The sequence below is a fragment of the Asterias amurensis genome, chromosome 20 (assembly GCF_032118995.1).
Source record: "Asterias amurensis chromosome 20, ASM3211899v1".
Taxonomy (NCBI): Eukaryota; Metazoa; Echinodermata; class Asteroidea; order Forcipulatida; family Asteriidae; genus Asterias; species Asterias amurensis.
In genome coordinates, this window is record NC_092667.1 from 12,373,976 (window position 1) to 12,393,389 (window position 19,414).

Sequence of the window (19,414 nt, forward strand, 5' to 3'; positions counted from 1 at the left end):
TTAGTGCCTAGATCTTTGAGAAATTCTTAACCAACCTTCATTATAAAATAAACCAGAGGCTTTGCATGGTCTGGTGGAAGATTATTGTTTTGGTTTGCACTTGCAGTTTATCATGGGCGGTGACTTCATAATTGATTAAATATTGACTGCATTGGTTTTCAATTTTGTTTTCTTCCAACATCCGATATCACGCTGAATCGGTCTTCATTGTCTCCTACTTAATCTGCTCTTTGCGCTTGAGCCGTTGAATGTGTAAATAAAGAAAACAAAAGACAAGCTAGCTTAAAGGCACTGGACACCTTTGGAAATTGTCAAAGAACAGTCTTCTATTTTGATGTATCTCAACATTATTTATTATATTATTATTATTAACAATGCATAAAATAAGAAAACTGTGAAAATTGGAACTCAATTGGTCGTCGAAGTTGCAACAGAATAGTGGAAGAAAAAATACCCTTGTCTCACAAGTCGTGTGCTTTCAGATGCTTGATTTTGAGATTTCCGCTAAGGAATCAATTCCCATATTTTAGTGAGAAATTACTTCTTTCTCAAAAACTATGTTTCCTCAGAGGGAGCTGTTTCTAGCATTGTCTTTTACTATCAACAGCTCCCCATTGATCGTTAACAAATGAGTTTTTATGCTAACATGGGGGTGTCGTGGCCGAGCAGATAAGAGCACCGAACTCAAGCTCTGATGCTTCTGTTCAGCAGAGTGTGGGTTCGAATCCCGGTCGTGACACTTGTGTCCCTGAGCAAGACACTTAACTATAATTGCTTCTCTCCACCCAGGGGTAAATGGGTACCTGTGAGGGCAGAGATGGTTCTTGTGATTGATTTAGCCGAGTTGCGCATATTAATGTTGCACAGGCTGCATACTCCCCACCAGGGAGCTGAGATGGTTTAAGGAGTGAATTAAAGCCCAGTGACCAGGGGTAATAATGTGAAGCGCTTTGGGACGCCCTCCGGGTGTGAAAAGCGCTATATAAAAACGGGTTATTATTATTATTATTATTAACAGTTATTTTAATTGATTACCAAAAGTGTCCACTGCCTTTAAGGTGGGTGGACCGAACAAAAGGATGTAAAATCCTACAAGCTGGAAGGGGCTAGCCAGAAGCCTATGTATTGAATTCAGACACTAACCTGATCTCAGATGTCTATCTCAACCCGTCCTTAGCATGAATGAAAGTCTAGCTACTTGACATCAAACGGTGAATGAAGACACACGTTCCTGTCTTCCGTTTTCTTCCCAGATAAACTCTCCGAGAAACACGACACACACGAACCGTCGGAGAAACAGCTTCCTCAGGAGCTCTGCCAGAATGAAAAGAAGCGGAATTCATAGGTTTATATAAAAATGTATGTATGACGTTACCTCGACGTTACACTGATTCAAACACAAGGGATAGAATCTCACGACAGAGGTCTCTTTCTTTTCAGCTCAAATGTCGAGGACGGCCGGCTGAATGGGCTTATTCCTGACTTTAAAGGCACTGGACACATTTGGTAACTGTCAAAGGCCAGTTCTTGCATCCCAACACTACATTTATACATATGTGTAAAATAACAAAATCTGTGCAAATTTTGACTCAATTGGTCATCAAAGTTGCAAGAGAATAATGAAAGAAAAAACAACCTACATTTAGTTGCACAAATTTGTGTGCTTTCAGATGCCTAAAAAAGGGCTTCAGGCCTGAAGTCTTTTATCAGATTCAAATATTTGTGTAAGAAATTACCTTTCTCAAAAACTATGTTACTTCAGAGGGGGCTGTTTCTCTCAGCATTTTATACAACCAACAGCTCTCCGTTGCTCGTTACCAAGTAATTTTTTGTGCTAATAATATTTTGAGTAATTACCAATAGTGTCCAGTACCTTTACAATAGCGACCTTTAAAACTCCCACATAAAACACGTAGAAATGTAACTGAACATATTGTTGCAGGCATCGAGCATGTCTTCATGGGACCTTCACCTCACCTACTTGTGTTATCGATTCTCGCGATAAAACTCAGATATGCGTTAAATAAGCTTATTGTTTTAGAGAAAATGCAAACGAGAGTCACATCAGATGGAGTGGCATCTGAAGGTGATTCAATGCAAGTGCCTCTTTTTATAAAAAAAAATACAAATATAGAGACTGTTTTCGACATTACTGAAGTTGGACGCAAAATGTAAGCAAATTAAAAACATATTCTTGTGTCTTTTTTTTCAGCTGGCAAAATCCCAGTTATAACACCTGAGGAACAGTAACAAATCTCGTGCCACTGCTCCAAGTGGTCTGACTAAAAAGCTTCCACATTCCATTTGAAATATTGACTAGTGGAAAAAGGTGAAGGACTAGTGAAGTGACAAGCTAAAATGGGTCCCGCTGGCATGTCATTAAAATAGAGGCACTGGACACTATGGGTAATTACTCAAAAAATGTTAAATAAGCATAAAAAACTAACTTGATAACGAGCAGTGGAGAGCTGTTGATAAAACATTGTGAGAAATGGCTCCCTCTGAAGTAAAATAGTTTATGAAAAAGAAGTAATTTCTCACTTGAATAGAATTCGAACATCAGAAAGCACAAAACTTGTGCGACAGGGGTGTTTGTTCTTCCATTATTCTCTCGCAACTTCGACGACCAATTGAGTTCAAATTTCCATAGGTTTGTTATGTTATTGCATCTTGTTGAGATACTGGAGACTGGACAATTACCAAAGGTGTGGACAGTACCTCTGGGGGCAAACCCTGCAACATACACTACATCGTTGTCAAGCTTTCTACTTGACTAAACAACTCAACATTTCTAGCTGGTTTCATTTTTATATGAAGTGTGACCACTGAGCATGTATCAGATTGGATATTACATCCTGCCTCGGATTAATTATTAATTGCACTTTTTTTTTCCCCCCACTCAGGTTAGATCTCAGTCAAGTTGAATCACACCGCATACCCTTCAGCGCAGCTTCTAAAAGCACGAAGAGCCATCACAATTATCAATGCTTAAAAATTTCACTTTGTTTTGTTCCAACAATTTATTTGACCCACCCAACCCATTTTGAATTAATACATTTTTGGTGAGGGTGGGGTTGACCCCCAAAAAAAGAAAAGAAAAAAACCAAAGAACAAAACAAAACCAAGTAAAAATGAAAAAGCAAAACATAAAAAAATTGTCTCGAACAAAATTGGAAATATAAAGCACTGCACATTTTGATAATCATACATTGTGCAAATACGGGATGACTACGTTCATTGCTTGTACGTACATTCCGGATGTACTGTCTATGCAGTTACCAGCGGGGGCTCCAGTTACACACACAGGTACCATTGAAATTATCACAGTATGTTGGGGAGTCCTGTGATCATGCGATCACAGCCATGTAGGTTTATGCATCCAGGAAACCAAATGCTGATTAATTTTACAGCCAGGGGGGTTGCTGTTAATGTACACTTGGCGTATCTATCTGCCTCTACAATTTTTGTGGATTCACATTTTATACAAATTTATTATGTTACCACACAAATTCCTTACTACCGTGACCAAGTGAACAGAAGTAGAAGTACGTACGTATGTAAAACAAATTCTTAAAAAACAACTTATTTGTTCAGTTTAATTTTCAGATTTTGATAGGAAACTATTACACACATGTATTTATGTATTCAAAAGCACATTCTTATGTGTGCCCATGCTACAGCACTTTATACAGGGATCTTACGAAAGAGCAAATTAATCTCTCACTTGAGAGTTAAAGACACTGGACACTATTGGTAATTGTCAAAACCAGTCTTCTCACTCGGTGTATCTCAACATAATATGCATAAAATAACAAACCTGTAAACATTTGAGCTCAATTGGTCGCCGAAAGTTGTGAGATAATAATGAACGAAAAAACACTCTTGTCACATAAAGTTGTGTGCTTTCAGATAATTTCAAATTTCGAAATCAAATTTGTGGTAAATTACTTCTTTCTCGAAAACTATGTCACTTCTCACAATGTTTTATACTATCAACCTCTCCCCTTTACTCGTCACCAAGTAAGGTTTTTATGCTAAAACAATTATTTTGAGTAATTACCAATAGTGTCCACTGCATTTAAAGGATCCTTCCCCACTCTAACAAAATAGAACACCAAAATCACCAGAATCATCCAAACATTCCAAAAACCACAATGCCAGTTTAAACTGGAAGACTCTCAGGCCATACATGCATTACCATCAACCTTATAGCACTTTGTACAATTACATTTAAGAGCGTGCCGAACAAAAAAACATTCTCAAGAAATCATTTTCTCACAATAAAGGAACATGCATCTTTCAGATTACAGAGCAGGCCTCTCATCAAAATTTGATTAAAATCCGACAAATTTTCTTCATAATTCAGAAAGGAAATATCAAGGTAACCTTAGAGACGTCTCAAACAAAACCACAATCTGCAGTTTCTGCGCTAAATTTATGGGTACATGTATTATAAAGATGAAATCATAGAGGTCATCTTTTATGGTCGCTGAAGCCGCCGGCAGAATTTGAAGTCACCGCTATTGATTCAATTGAACAAATGGAGCCTTGATTGTAGCCTTGTTCAAGGCTCTTTATGCAAGCACCAGCCTGCTCTAAATTCACCACGTAGCATTGGACGTCGAACTGCATGATAGACACGTGTACTGGCACGGTACCAAGTGTTTGATATACAATACTTGATACTGTGGGGTCGACGCATGTTTTTTTGGTGGTGTTTCAACCTCGTACAACAAAACCGAAACAGACCATGCCGGTACAGTGTACATGTAACTATGCAATTCTTCTTCCAATGCAACATGTACATTGTACCTTGTGAACTCAGAGCCCAATTTCATAGAGCTGCTAAGCACAAAAATTTGCTTAGCATGAAATTTCATCCTTGATAAAAACGAGATTACACACAAAATTTCCTGTTGTTACTGGTATTCAGCTGTTGTTTGCTTATCCTAAAAAATCACGTGGAAACTTGGTTGGTAATCCTGTTTTTATCAAGGGAGAAATTTCATGCTTAGCAAATTATTTTGCTTAGCAGCACTATGAAATTGGGCCCAGAGCGGGCTGGTGCTTGTGTAAAGAGCCTTGGACAAGGCTACGTTGATTGTAGCATTTTACATTACAGTACTCAGGAAAGAGTACAGTTCGTACTCATCATATCGTCGGGTACCTTGCCGAAGGTTAAAAGACTCTAAAGATTAAAGGAACACGTTGCCTTGGATCGGTCGAGTTGGTCTTTGAAAAGCGTTTGTAACCGTTTTTTATAAAATGCATATTGGTAGAAAGATGTTGTAAAAGTAGAATACAATGATCCACACAAACATGCCTCGAAATTGCGTGGTTTTCCTTTTACCTCGTCGACTAACACGTCGGCCATTTATGGGGGTCAAAATTGTGACTCCCATAAATGGCCGACGATGTTAGTTCGCACAGTAGAAGGAAAATTACGCAATTTCGAGGCAAACTTGTGTGGATCATTGTATTCTACTTTTAAAACATCTTTCCAACCATATGCATTATATACAAAACGGTTACAAACGCTTTTGTTTTGACCAACTCGTCCGATCCAAGGCAACGTGTTCCTTTAAGACCATCTCGGTGAGATACATAACGGTAGAAGGACAAGGAATAATTTGCCGATACTTTGATTCAACAAGGATGGACAAAGGAGATCGATATTTGTGATGTGATCAAGCTAAATGGGCCGCTTGTGGACAAATATAAATGGAGAAACGAGTCAAAATAGGCAAACGGCGTAAAATTTCCATTTTTGTTGTTGTGAATTTCCACATATTGGAAACTATGGAAGCTTCCTGATAAAAATCATCACAAAAGGGTTCAAATTATCATAGCAAGAAAAATGTGCCAAGATGTCAATAAAGAACTCGACTTCAAACTCCTTTTTCTCAGGTACACGTTCCAAACTGATGCATTCATAAGACATTTCCGCTAGTTAAACACCATCACCATTTTTATACAACGCAACCATGGTTTGTGTGTATTTTCCAGGGCCGATACAATGTACTTCAGAGAGGCAATACAGGCAATAGAACGCTAGGTGGCAGCAGGCTTACCAGGTAAATTTCCATTGTTTACGTAGTTCTGAGCATGCGCACATTACCGAGAACAATGGATTTTACCTGGTAAGTCTGCTGCCGCCAAGCATCCCGAAAGTCCCCTATTGCTTCCATGCCCCTGGTAATTGCCTTGCTGCCCCTTCAAAATGCAAGACATGTAAGAAACACTACATAAAAACAAATTGTTTCTAAGAGTAAAACACTTCATGGAAGAATGCAATGACAACATATTGTGCATCCATTGAGACCAAAGAGATGTTTGAGGGTTAAAAATCCATTCACACTCCTTTCTCCACACTCCTCCACAGCCAACGTCAAACCCACTTGTTTTTCCAGCTAGCTAAAGCGCAGTGGCTGTACACCGCACCAAAACTCTACCTCCATACTACGCACGGCAGCCGAGTCTCACTCCACAGATGATGTGGGTTTCAAACCTGGGTAAGGTTTCCCCAATCTAATTTAGCCTCGCTTGGACTGACGTCTTGGCAGACACATGAGAGTCTTGAAGGAGTTGGTCCCAAGTGACACATTGTTACCCTACTCTACTTAGGCCTCACACCTACAAGTCCGTTGCATTCATACAGTGCTCACTATGCTTTGAGATACATGAACTCGTACAGTACATGAGTGGCCACAGTAAATTTATACATAAACTTAAAGGAACACGTTGCCTTGGATCGGACGAGTTTGTCTATAAAAAGCGTTTGAAACAGTTTGTCATGAAATGCACATGGTTAGAAAGATGTTTTATAAGTAGAATATAATGATCCACACAAGTATCATTCAAAATTGCACGGTTTTCCTTTTACGTTGCGAACCAACACAGTCGGCCATTTATGGGAGTCAAGAACTAACACGGTCGGCCATTTATGGGAGTAAAAAATTTGACTCCCATTAATGGCCGACCGTTTTAGTTGACGAGGTAAAAAGAAAGCCGTGCAATTTCGAGGCATATTTGTGTAGATCATTGTATTCTACTTTTACAACATCTTTCTACCCATATGCATTTTATAACAAACGGTTACAGAACGCTTTTCAAAGACCAACTCGACCGATCCAAGACAACGTGTTCCTTTAATCGAGGATGGTGAAGGTATAGCCCCTTATTCTGAAAAGGTTTTAAATGTTCAACAATAACATTGTTTTCCTCAAAACGGAAACCTCTTGAAACTTAAGTGTTTTGTTCCCTTCCGAGTGGGAGTACAGATGGCCAATACAAGGTAGTGTATGACACACGAGGGCCACCCTGGGAATGGTTAACAATATTTTTTAAGGTATAGTGGGAAGTGTCGGAGACGGAGGGGGGTTGAATTGAATTCAAGTTTCGTTGATTCCTTATTTGCGTAAGTGCACCACTTTGTTGTCAATTATGACTTACATCATGTACAGTAGCTGTTCAATATTCATTTTGAAATCTTGATATTAATAAAAAGGCAAGCAACTCTTCAGCCCACCCCCCCCCCCCCCCAAAAAAAGCAGGCATGATACTTCACGGAGGCAACAAATGCGATTGCCTCTGTGCCCCCTGGTCATTGCCTTAGTGCCCTTGAAACGTTTCAGTAGAAATTTACAATTTCCCCATAGGGTGCTCTTTACCAAAGAGAAATTGCCTTGGTGCCCTTGCCCTTTCAAAAAACGAAGCATACAGACCTGATGGCCAGGGATGAGATTCTGAAGGAAAAAATGGAAAACACTGAAATTTGTTCTTCAAAGAAGCTGAACACATGTAAACACATGTTTAGTATTGAAAAGGTTTTATTCTGGTTTCATCATAATAACTTACCACAAAACACAACAAGATACAGAGTTATAGACTCGTGGTTACCCAGCAACAGTTTCGCAGACCACAAAACAACAACCTGTTTCCACTCATTTACCAATTATCACTTGCGCTCTCTCTCTCTCTCTCTCTGTGGTCATTGTTCACAGCCAGACAATGGTTCCTCTGAAGAGACCACTTGACAAAACACTCTTGAGTACCACTCAGAGGTTTCTTTTGTACATGTACACAGAGAGAGAGATGAGTTCAACCACGGATGACGTTGTAAGACATCGGATGATATCATAGAGTTATATATAAAAACTAGAGGGCGCACTGGCCTATATACATGGCCCAGCATGCGCACATGCGGCCATTTTCTAAGTTGACAAAATAGCATCGCACTGCGTGTGTTTGTGCGGCCATTTTGTAAGTTGACAAAAGAGCATCGCAGAGCGTACAACTCGAATGTGCAATACCCCGTGTAAATGCAGAAATTAGACAATAAGCGCAGAATTTGGCGGTAAGCAGAGCAATAAAATTTGACCCAGGGGGTCAATGCTAGTGCTGGGCGAATAGTGAAATTTTGTTATTCGGATACCGCTGGCCAACTATCCGAAATTAACCGGATATTCGAATAGTTTTTTCGCCGCTAGAGGGCGCTGTTTAAAAAATTTTTTTTTTTTTTGCCGCTAGAGGGCGCTGTTCGTTTGTGAATGAGATCTTTTGGGCGGATTGATATTAGTTTTAGACAGTGTCACTCGGTTCATTCATAAAAATGACCGGTTCTAATTTAAAGATGGCGATTTGCTTTTTCTTTTGATCGTCATTGACTCTACGTGAAGGAAAACTTTTGTAATCTTTGAACAAATTACGTCAGAAATGTCATTGTTTTAACTCTTCACGGAGGTGAGCATAGTTAAATACTTAATATATGCTGTTTTATGCTGTCTTAATAGAAGTTTCATAAGGATTCAGACAAAACATTCATATCAGTTGTCGCCCGACGTCCGTGGATATTCGGATATTAAAGAATATCCGGTTACTCGGTTGTAATTATAGAATTATCCGGTTTGTAAATAGATATTCGCGCCCTATGCGGATATCCGGTTAAGAAAAAAAAGGCATTCGCGGTTATGGATAGGAAAACCTATTCGCCATTAACCGGATATTCGAATAATTCGCCCAGGCCTAGTCAATGCAAGGCACTTTTGAGGAATCAGAAGACAGTTGTACATTGTACAATTCATTACATGCTACTTACAATGTAACTATGGGACATAAAATACGCTTGAAATAGATTTCTTCTGATTATGCTGAAACGATTCTGAAAGTCCACCAGGAAATTCTTCATTAAAATGTACACTGTACTAAACGCCCTAAATTGCATGTTAATCTGTAACCGCAAGGGTATCTTGTAGATGACCAGACCTTGTGGCAATTCACACAGTGCATGAACCCTAAGCGTACCTTCCCGGCATTTGTAGCCCACTTAACGCTGAAAGCTTTTCCCCTAACTACTATTTCTAGTCCACTGGTCAAATTAATATCAGGACTTGGTCAGGCTGCAAATTTTGACATGTACTTACGTACAACCGTTGGGCTCGTGTTTCCAAAAGGAACACAAAAATATAATGAAACAGACTAGAAGGGCATCCTCTGGCTCAACACGAGACGGCACTCCAAGATTGAGCAACTTGTTTGACATCAAATGGTGATCACTCACAGTCGTTGTTTTGACAAAAAAAGATGGCCAAATAAAAGACGCACGTGTTGTCTGTTAAAGACACGACGAGCAGACAGCCACTGATGAGGCATTTTTACTTCAATTCTTCAGCTTGATGGGGAAATGGTTCAATTGCAATTCAGCAGATTGGGTTTCATAATAAAGATGATCACACTTGGCAAGAGTGGAATAAAGACGTTTGAGGCTCGTCTCAAAATAGATCACCTCCTCAAAAATTGATGTCTAAGTGAAGACGATTAACTCGGCAATGTCACGTATGTGTGTTTGTTCAAGCTAGACTATAAGTCCTAGGGACTTGTTTTTAATCTGTCTATAATCCTAGTAGCAGTTGAGTGAAATAATTTCTTAGGAGGTTGTAAGTTGAATCTTAATTCTTTTAAACCACTTGAATATTATTATTATTGTTAAATGAGACAACCTGCTGTTGCCTCATTATTGCATTACATGTACTTTAGTTGGACAGGGTTGGAGAGATCAAATAACAGTACGTGCATACGGGTACAACACGCTGTGCATACATGTAAAAGTGTGGGTTTGTCATAACATGTTATAATGACAAATTTGCCTTATTTGTGAGTTTGTTGTAAGCGACACGAACAGCATCAACCAGTGAATTTTGATTACATACTTTGTATACCCTATTATTTTAGACTTTACTGTACATTGAATCAAAGAATATTCACTCACTAGCAACATGTATGTCACAAAGCTGTAGTGTGGGTTTGTCATAACATGTTATAATGACAAATTTGCCTTATTTGTGAGTTTGTTGTAAGCGACACGAACAGCATCAACCAGTGAATTTTGATTACATACTTTGTAGACCCTATTATTTTAGACTTTACTGTACATTGAATCAAAGGATATTCACTCACTAGCAACATGTATGTCACAAAGCTGTAGAAAAAGATAGTGGGTTCCAAAGCCAGGTCTCGAAATCAAGTTTGTGGAAAATTACTTCTTTCTCGAAAACTATGGCACTTCAGAGGGTGCCGTTTCTCACAATGTTTGATACCATCAATCTCTCCCCATTACTCATCACCAATAAAGGTTTTATGCCAACGGTGAACATTAAAATCTTCCTGCTTTTCCATCTGAAGTCCTAATCCATGACTACAGGCAGTTTATTGGTGTAACTGTAACTGTTTAAAGGCAGTGGACACTATTGGTAATTACTCAAAATAATTATTAGCATAAAACCTTTCTTGGTGACGAGTGATGGGGAGAGGTTGGTGGTATAAAACATTGTGAGAAACGGCTCCCTCTGAAGTGCCTTAGTTTTCGAGAAAGAAGTAATTTTCCACGAATTTGATTTCGAGACCTCAGATTTAGAAATTGAGGTCTCAAAATCAACCATCTAAACGCACACAACTTTGTGTGACAAGGATGTTTTTTTCTTTCATTATTATCTCGCAAGTTAGATGACCGATTGGGCTCAAATTTTCACAGGTTTGTTATTTTATATGCATAATGTTGAGATACACCAACTGTGAAAGCTAGTCTTTGACAATTACCAATAGTGTCCACTGCCTTTAATCTATGATGCATATAAGAGGGTTTTTATACATCACCTACATCAAGATCCAAAACCACAAATTATTATCACACACTGTGCACATTACACAAAAAAAACCTAATGAAGCAGCACTTGATTCAACATAAATTATTAACAACAAATTTATTCGATAGACCTAGTCACTGTAAATTTAATGATGATTTAACGTCATCATCATCTTCAGGTTGCAGCACTGGCCTACTTGACACCGTCAACTGCCACAATATGGGCCTGTACACAAACATTATAGAACAGGGTTCCCAATTGGATAGCTATGGGAAAACTAGCCTTGCTCAAGGCAGTCGAATTATTCACTCGGAAAAAAGACCGCCGCTGTATAAAAACCCACCCGTATTCACTGTGCGTAACATCGCACGACACGACACTATCCGCATGCGTCGGCCGTCAGCCTTGTAGGGTCTGTGTTGAAGCCACTGACCTCATTACTATAATAAGCGAAGAGTTCCCACGGTCAGCTCATTACCATAATGCCCGTGAAAGACGAGACATGTTTACATCACACACCACCACCACGGACGCATGATAGGGTCCAAAGGTCGTGATAAGGGAAGTGCGTGATTGGACCTCAAAATTAATAATTAATTTGCCTCACATCGTGTGTTGTCTGATAGGTCTGACGAAAGATATGGGCTGCATACTAGCATATCCGAGAGCCCCCCCATTTTTTTCCACTTGTGGAAATTTTTTAATACAACACATTAAACCCGGAAGTTACAGACCCGACAAGGCTGTCGGCCTGAAGGCCTCCGCATGCGGTTAGTGGTACGAGTGCGGATGACTTATGTGCACAGTAGTCGTACGATGTGGCAGTGTGTATACGGGTGGGTCATGCGGTGTGATCGCACACACCACGCACAGGGTATACGGGTGGGTTTACAGCGGCGTCTTTTCGGGGCGAATAATGCGACTGCCTTGAGCAAGGCTATGGGAAAACTAAATGAACATGTAGGTGGCATGCAGTAGACTTACATGTACCAATTCATTTTTTTGATTTTTGGGGTTGAACAAAGAATTGACTAGAGTGGGATTCGAACCAACGACCTCCGAATTAACGTGCCAGCGCTCTACCAACTGAGCTATCTAGCCCTATATTGGCGGTGTCCCTATTTTGTCAATATCTTTGTTCGGGGGTGCCAGTCAGAAGCCTCGTTATATATATATGGAAATGTGCGCACTACTGGACCTGCGCAAAACAATGGAGATTCAGGCTTGATACATCACAAAGGCAACGAAGGCGATTGCCTCCTTGCCCCCTGGTCATTGCCTTTGTGCCCTTGAAATGTTTCAGTGTAAATTTAAAATTTTCTCAAAGAGAAATGCATTGGTGTCCTAGCCCTTTAAAAAAAAACCGAAACATACAGGCCTAGAGATTACCCAGTAGGTCGCTTGTCACAAATTGTTGTAAATTTGGCATTATAGCTAAAGTTGTTTAGCATACGATTTCTCGAAAAAGCAGAACAACAAAACCTCTTGAAAGACAGTTTATTTATGTGCACCACAGGCAATGATGTTGATGCGACGAAAAAAAACCATCATTTATAGGCATAAATCTTTATGTGCTAAGCATTTTTGTTAACTGCTAACCAGCTGCTATCAGATGGCCCCTTGTGAATATGGGTCTTTGCACTTTACTCACCATGACGCGAAGCTCCAGGTAAGAGCTTAAATCCATGTACAGTTGCCTGTAAACATAAATAGCAATTTCTGTTCTGAAGTTCTAAATACCCATTCACACGAACATCCCGAGCCCATTATCTACAAAAACACCTAACGGGTGAGAAAATTGACAGCAAGGCTATCAACTGTAGAGATACCAAACTGACCTTTAGCAAAGATGAGTGGTTTGCGTTAAATGAACACCTGGGTAATTTCAGAAAATACAAGGAAAACTATTCCCTGCTCCTCTAAAAATTAGAGCCAAAAGCTCAACTGAGCTTACAGACTTGCTCGTACTGTACGTGAATTTTTTTTTTTTACAAAAATAATCAAAATCACTTTATAGATTACTGGCAGCATCCACATGATGTACCTGCACAAACTAATCTAATCCTGCCCTTCACTCCTGAATGCACAGGAGGTAGTGTTCCCCAAACCATGTTCCAATGCGATATTAATAAAAAATATATATAAAAACAAAAATACACAGTTATTTCATACTTCATTTTCAAACAGCGAAAAACTGAAAGTAACTGCAATAAAATTGTGCCTATAAAAAAGAATAATTTTTTTTTATAAATGCCAGGGTCCCCACATGAATAGTATTGATCGAATTATCAACCATCAGTTCATGGAGTGACGGGGCACCAGATGGTAGTGAGTACAAACCCATTTAGTTACATTGTACAAGGAATAATATTGGTGTTCTGAATTTGCAGCGAGCATGTAAGTCATTTTCCCTCTGGCTGGCGCTGATCAGCAGTGACAAGCAGCGGAACCTACAACAAGCGTAGCGTACATGGTACAAGGTGGTGACGGACTGATGTGGGAGGAAATCGCTATGGGTTCGACCTCCATAATCAAAATGTCATGTCAAATTTGTATGGGGGACGTGAGATTGTTATTTTTTATTTTTTTAAGCTCAATTGTAGGAAATCGTTTTTCCATGCTGCCACTCCAGTCTAACGCTTGAAGGCTATAATTGTTTGGTTTGAAGTTGTCTAAATATTGACTACACATGTTGCCACTGCCCCAAGTACATAATGCATGTTATTTGATTCTCAATTACACTATATGGTTTGGTTTTAGTTTTATTGGGAAAAAAATCCATCAGAGGCAAATCACTTGGGTGTGATTCAAACCCACAGCCTTTGCATTGCTAGAGCAGATACCATCAGACCATCAAGCTAGACTAAATAAAGGCAGTTTGAAACTTAGCCGCAGGTACCATTAAAACAATTTAAAGGAACACGTTGCCTTGGATCGGACGAGTTGGTCAAAACAAAAGCGTTTGTAACCGTTTTTTATAAAATGCATATGGTTGGAAAGATGTTTTAAAAGTAGAAAACAATGATCCACACAAGTTTGCCTCGAAATTGCGTGGTTTTCCTTCTACTGTGCGAACTAACATCGTCGGCCATTTATGGGAGTCAAAATTTTGACCCCCATAAATGGCCGACGTGTTAGTCGACAAGGTAAAAGGAAAACCACGCAATTTCGAGGCATGTTTGTGTGGATCATTGTATTCTACTTTTACAACATCTTTCTACCCATATGCATTTTATAAAAAACGGTTACAAACGCTTTTCAAAGACCAACTCGACCGATCCAAGGCAACGTGTTCCTTTAACATTATATTATTTTTGCAATGGGAACAAAGAATATTATTTGTTTTTAGGGTTTTGTTTTTTAACAAGCCAAGACTGCCGGTCAGCACACTTCTTTTATCGACTTTCTTGACTCTTTATTTTTTTCTTGCCTTTTGATAATGTTTCAAGGGGCATCATGGCAATGACCAGAGGCATGGAGGCCATTGCCTTTGTGAAGTATTAGGTCAGTACATGTATGTGTGTACATTGTACAATAACGTGTGTACATGTACAAAGTGCATGCGTGCACCTACATGTACATCGTTATCAGAGATGCTAAGTCCAGAGGCCAGCTATGCGTGAGATTTTTCAAAGCTCAACCCGGTCTGGCCCCAATGCGTGAGAAAATTGTTGCTGTGCGTGTGAGCGTGAGACAGAGCCCAATTGCGTGAGTCTCACGCCTAATGCGTGAGACTTGGTAGGTCTGCGTTATCTGAATGTTTTTTTAAAAATAAACTTTCTATAAACGGCACGTATTGAAACAGGCTCGCTTAATTAGATCAACAATTTGTATGTCCAGGCTATCAAAAAGAAACACTAACAGTTTGATATTGCATTTAAAACCTACTATATTGATATGCGTTGAAGGCAAACAGAGAACAGTTTCTAAATAACCAATGCATACAGTCTGCAATCTGCACGGCAATTTGTGCTTGAAACCTATGCATACAATGTACAGTACAATTATGACAATTTTTGCTTCACCTGAAAATTAAGCTTGGGCGATATTGACTTATTTTATTCACGAGAGGTGTTCTAGTGACCTATTCTTCTGGTTTTACTCCAAACCTATGGGGTACAAGATGTCTCAGCTAGGAAATACATTGCGATATTGCGATACTTAATCGACATAGCGATATATCGCGATATATAGCAATCGCGATATATTGATATTTCGATTAAAACCAAATCGATCCGTTATCGAAATCGTTTTCAAATTAGTATCGCGATATTCGATAATATCGTGATATCGCCCAAGCTTACTGGAAATTGACAAAATGTAACTTCTGGACCAAAACAGAGTCCATGTTTGTATTTTTTTCTGTCAGTTGGATTCTCAATATTCTCAATTAGACATTGAGCATGCTTTGAGAAGGACTTTGCTTTGGGGTGAAAACACAAGGCTATTTTTTTGCATTTATACTGGCAGGACATTTCGGTCAGTGAGCAATTGGTAACCAGCTTAAATTATTTTGTTTTGATAATGTTTATGCTCTTTCAAAAATTTAATGGGGTAATAATAGGCTAAATGTTCAAATGGGTACTTAAGTACAAACTGTTTTAATATAAGTTTTTTGTCGTGCTGATGAATCCAGAGCACAAGTGCCTGTTCAGCCACGTGTCACCCTCAACCTTGCATCCCAAACAAGGGAAGAGATGTCAGGGTTAGCATTTCAAGTGAGAAGTACATGTAGTCAGTCAAATTCCTAGGGTACATCTGAGAGAGTGGTTCGTGTGAAACAGGCTAAAGTCAGTTTGTGACATAGAGTTATATAAGAACTAGAGGGCGCACGAGTGATGCTTCGTGCACAAACGCCACGGGACCGCAAGATGACAAGCGCGTCATTCTGCACGCGCGTTGAATATGAAATACATGTTTGAGTTTTTTTATATTGAACACTCACGCGATGCTGTTTGTTCAACTTACAAAATGGCCGCACAGACACACGCTGTGAGAAGCCAGTTTTGTCAACTTGGAAAATGGCCGCCTGGGCGCATGACGGGGCGCGTATATCTAGGCAAATGCGCTCTCTAGTTCTTATATATAACTCTATGGTTTGTGACTTGAAAATCAACACAAATTTAGTGTACTTGGCGCACGTACATCATCTACCAATAAGCTTGTATTAGACCAATCAGTTTCAAGGTAATTTTTACATTGTTCTCTACCAGTGTTTACCGCCATACAACGCATGCGTACTGGTTGTGTTATCGTTTGATCTTGCGCCATGTTTGCGCTCCATTAAATTGCGGCACCATCATTGGTTGAAGATTCTGTGAGTGTGATGCGTAAAAACTGAATAGTGTGCGTAATGCACAGAACTGATTATTGTCTATACCCAGTAATGGAGGCACATTACTCTCACTCAAGTTCATCTATGTAACATCTTACGATTTGTTCATCCGCTGACGACAAAAACACACCGTGAATAAATTCGCAATTAGACGGCAGACAGCTGACATGTCTACATCATTATAAACGACCAAATTACCAGATTTGTGCTTTATGCTGATTGCATGCACAGTAAAAAAAAAGAAGGTTCCCATGGTGATCAGTTTGATTCGCGCATTGCACTGTCTTTTGTGCGCTGCATAATATTGCATGTATTTGTAGGTCAGTGGGCAATGTAATAGAGGAACAATACATTCAGGAACAATAGTTACTGAAATGACCATTATAATAGTCGGATACAATCAATAATTGCTAAATCTTCTCTCTATTTTTGCCCACAAACTCTCGAAGAAATTTATTTAAAATTTTACAGAAAACATGTCGATACTGCCAAACCATGACTAAAACAAAGCAATGATGTACATGTACAAAGTTACAAAAACTATAAAAATTCTGGAACATACTGATAATCTACAAATATGTAAAACAAATCACTCTTAAAAGACATTTTACAATTATTCCTACTGAATGTGTCTAATCCCATTGTCAGTATAAAATAAAAACTTTATGAAATAAAAACAAAATCAATTTTGATTTCTAAAAAATATGGTCGTCTACGGAGTACAAAATAAATCCCTACACTCTGTAACCTCAAGATTACAATGCAATCGCTTTACAAGCTTTGAAAACAATAAATGTCACACATGGAAATTGACAATACTTAATTGTACAGGCCTAGAGTCTTTTATAATTTCTAGTTCAGTGAATTTACTGTGATGGATGATGGAAGACAAGTACGTACAGCATTATGAAAGCTCTATATCATTGTCTGTCTGTATATAATAAAGAATGCCTCAGATGCAAATGACAATCAAGCCCAGTCATTTGCATTACAAAAAGGTAATTACCATTTAATGTGTTTTCATTAGTGTTCAATTATATTGAAAAATGCTCATTAAGATGTAAATGTATGTACGTGTGCATTTAACTACCCAATTCAACGTCACCTGCATGGATGTTTTCTGGTGCGGGTCAGTATTTTAGATCATAGAGCTAGGCCTTGTGGTGAACATACTGTACCATGCACGGTGTCTTGGTTAAAGGTATTGGGGTCGATTTCACAAAGAGTTAGGACCAGTCCTAACTTGGGACTAGTCCTAGGAGTTTACAAATTGCATGGATAGTCCTAAGTTAGGACAAGTAACTGGTCCTAACTCGAGATAAGACTAGTCCTAACTCTTTGTTAAATCCACCCCTGGACATGTTTTGCGGGTCAAAGACCAGTATTCAATTCTCACTTGGTGTGTCCCAACAATCATAAAATAACAAATCTGTGAATTTGGGATCAATTAGTGAATCGAAGTTGCAAGAGAATAATGAAAAAAAAAACCACCATTGTTGTGCAAATTTGTGTGCTTTTCCAGCCCTCAAGTCTTTCTCAGATTCAAATATTTTGGTGAGAAATTACCTCTTTCTCAAAAATTACAGATCTGCTTTTGGGGGAGTCGTTTTTCAGAATGTGTTATTTACTATCAACACAGCTCTCCGTTGCTCATTACCAAGTAATTTTTTCTGCTAATATATATTTCAAAAAAATTACCAATTGAGCATAAAATGCTTGCCTTTTAATAGTAAAGGTAAATATTGACAAGAAACACGGTCGAGAGAAGATGCACCACTGGTGATGCAATTTCATGTTTATGAACACAACTTCAAGAAAAGGCTACAAGTTTTTAATACAAATTTGCTTCCACCTGTTAGTGGGTGCTGCTTAAAGGTAGCGTCTATGCACCTCTCTTTCATTGAAAGAGGATAAAATTTAATTAAATTGTATTTAAATTATTGATTAGTTCAGGCTTTAACAATTGTACAAAGACATACAAATGAAGGCCTTGAAAGTGAACCGAATCACTATCTAAAAGAGCCGTCCAATGCCCTCCCTAATGAAAATCATGATGTTAGCTTACATGTACATGTAGCTTAAAGGAACACGTCGCCTGGGACATGTTGGATTGGGCGAGTTGGTCTATAAAAAGCTTAGTAACCGCTTGTTATAAAATGCATATATGGTTAGAAAGATTTTGTAAAAGTAGAATGCAATGATCCACACAAACATGCCTCGAAAGTGCACGGTTTTCCTTTTACCTCATCGACAAGCACGGTCGGCCATTTATGGGAGTCAAATTTTTGACTCCCATAAATGGCCGACCATTTTAGTACGCAAAGTAAAAGGAAAACCATGCAATTTCGAGGCAAATTTGTGTGGATCATTGTATTCTACTTTTAAAAATTCTTTGCAATCATCATATGCATTTTATAACAAATGGTTACAAACGCTTTTTGTATACCAAAACGTCCGATCCAAGGCAGCGTGTTCCTTTAATGTAAGCATTACGAATACAATAAGAAAACTACACGAACATCCTCCAAAAAATGACATGGGTATGTAGGTCTACATGTTTGTAGTTCCAGGGGATAAAATAACCAATTAAAAAAGGGCGGCCAAAAACAAATAAAACAAATACCCCAGGCCAATATAAAGAAACGACCAACCCCAGCATACAAAATAGCAAATGAGCACCCCTCATAAAAAAAAAAAACCTTCAGAAATTACAAACAAAGACAAAAACAAGAAGAACATCCTTGTAGGTAATATAAGAGACGAATTGGAAAATTCATCCCTCTGACAATTTTGCGTCTCAAATTACCAGAGCCAGAATTGATGGGGATGGAACACACTGCAGCTTCTTTGTATACAAAACATTGCAGAGTTATTATCGGAACTCATTAATTATGCAGGCCTGTTTTAGCGCAGGATGAATCGGAAATACCCCATTGTT

General features: G+C 38.8%; 1 protein-coding gene across 1 annotated transcript in view; it reads right to left on the reverse strand.

Moving 5' to 3' along the window:
* LOC139952092 (neurocalcin homolog) overlaps positions 1-19,414 on the reverse strand; it is a 60,400-nt gene that overhangs the window by 37,650 nt on the left and 3,336 nt on the right. Inside the window, exon 2 of the mRNA XM_071951044.1 lies at positions 1,144-1,314. The gene's annotated coding sequence lies outside the window, so the exon portion shown is untranslated. The remainder of the gene's footprint in view (positions 1-1,143; positions 1,315-19,414) is intronic.